Here is a 2,291-nt window from a genome sequence, read left to right on the forward strand (position 1 = left end):
TATAACCCAGTATTCCCCATATCCAAGGTGTCTTAATACAGTTCATAATATGAGAGTACATGATATAAGAGAATTTCCTTTTAACTACACACCATGTTTAGAGAAGAAATGGCACTGCACATCATGTTGAAGCATCATGGTGTGGGGCCGTTTTTCATCGCATGGTACTGGCAGACTTCATATAAATGAAGGAATGAAGAATGGAGCCCTTTACCTGGAGATTCTCGAGAAGAATCTGCTGCCATCCAGCAAGATGATGAAGATGACATGTGGGTGGACCTTCCAGCAGGACAATGGTCCAAAGCATACAGCAAAGGAAACTCTCAGTCGGTTTCAGTGAAAAAAAAATCAAGGCATTTAAATGGCCCAGTCAATAACCTGCATTTGAAATGAATGACTTATGACTTATGAGTCACACAACCAACTGTAACGTATTCATCTAGGTGTCAGGTATGATGGACACCTTTTAGATTTTTGATATTTATTAAAATAAGCTATTAAATCATATGTAAATTAGCTATGAATTTCACTACAGAATGGGCCCATACACAAAATATGCCATTATTTAAAGCTCAATAGCATTTGAAGGGAATGATGTATAGTCACACATCTAACTGTACAGTATTCATCTAGGTATCAGGTATGAGGCACACCTTTTAGATTTTTGATATTTGTTAAAATAAGCTATTAAATCGTATGTAAATTAGATATGAATTTCAGTACAGAATGGGCCCATACACAAAATATACCATTATTTTAAGCTCAATAGCATTTGAAGGGAATGACTTACAGCCACACATTCAACTGGAAAGTGTTCATCTAGTTGTCAGCTATAACGCACACCTTTTAGATTTTTGATATTTAATAAAAAAAATATTTTTATCTTTTGTTCTTAGACAATCCAATGCTATTTTCAAGTGGCGGTGAATAACAGAGACCAGGGACACAGGATTTTTATACTAGATCACTACACAGTGAGTGTTATACTTCATGGAGAATGAGATGAAGTACTGAGAAACAGTCTCTCAAAGGTAAAGATTATCTCTATCTTTAATTACCTTTAATAATTCAATTCAATTCAATTTTATTTGTATAGCTTTTAACAATGGACATTGTCTTAAAGCAGTTTTAGAGAAACAAACACAGGATACAGAATTTAAGTGTGTGAATTTATCCATAACAGTTTAAGACAGTTACATAACAATGAAATGTCATAAGTTTAAGACAGTTACATAACAATGAAATGTCTTATTTTATTTAAATTTTTTAATTTCAGGTGGACTTTGATGACTACGAAGGAATGATAAGTTTCCAGAATGTCAACGGGAATCATTGGATACTTTTGGTGAATACATTTTATAGTCCTTTTTTAATATACATGAGACACTGTTATATTACTCTGTTCTATAGAGGATGTTCATTATTTGGTTGGCTTGAAAAATCACATTGAAAAATGTTCAGATGAGCCAAGACTATTCAAACACCAACCATCAAAATTCAAATATAAACTAGGCCATATGCTTTTCACTGTGTCTACACCACACACAAGAGTCTGGAATAATTCATTCATTAATCACCCATCCATCCATAATTTTAACTTTCAGGCCAGACTTTTTAAAACCAACCTCAAGTTTTTCTCCAAGCCAACCTCAAATTTTTCACCTCAAATTTTTCATTCTAGTTTCATCTGTTTTCTTTTTTGATGCACAGTATCTCCATGCAGCATCCAGCCAGGTGTTTATGGTAGACCCAGCAGGACATGATGAAGAAGCAAAATCCATGTATGCAGCCACTATATTTCAGTAATATTTTTAGCTTGTTATATACTGTACTTACAAAGATGGTAAGCTTAGCCCCTAGTGTGAAGAGGCCCACTTCTTTTTGATGTGTTTTCTTGTCACGGGGTATTGAAGGGTGAATGATATGCTGTGTCCTTTTCTATCACCGGATCTTTAGTAAATTAAACAAAATTTTGATTTTGGACCAAACTGTCAGGGCTCTCTAGTATCATCTTGAAAATGTAAAAATTTAGAAATATATTTTGAAAAAATTATCTTCTATCCCTCCTGTTGGTGTTCCAGAAACTTGGCATAGATCTTGCAGATCTCTGGATCCTTAACGATTATTTTCGTAAGAATAAAATGACAGGCTTCGAGTCTTTTACATTGTGTAAGTATATTAGTCTTCTCATAAGATTTTTTTAATGCTGTCAAATCATTACAATAATTTTATTTATTAACTTTTACTTTAAGTAGCAATTCACAATAATTATTAAGTGTAAAGTGAGTGAG

At 33.4% G+C, this 2,291-nt stretch overlaps 1 long non-coding RNA gene across 1 annotated transcript; it reads left to right on the top strand.

Moving 5' to 3' along the window:
- Positions 1–895: 895 nt before the first annotated feature.
- LOC108262100 (uncharacterized) lies at positions 896–2,045 on the top strand. Its single transcript, XR_001811774.3, has 3 exons — positions 896–1,031; positions 1,277–1,345; positions 1,711–2,045. It is a non-coding gene; the product is annotated as an uncharacterized LOC108262100 (long non-coding RNA).
- The last annotated feature ends 246 nt before the right edge of the window (positions 2,046–2,291 follow it).

The sequence above is a fragment of the Ictalurus punctatus genome, chromosome 3, assembly GCF_001660625.3.
Source record: "Ictalurus punctatus breed USDA103 chromosome 3, Coco_2.0, whole genome shotgun sequence".
Taxonomy (NCBI): domain Eukaryota; kingdom Metazoa; phylum Chordata; class Actinopteri; order Siluriformes; family Ictaluridae; genus Ictalurus; species Ictalurus punctatus.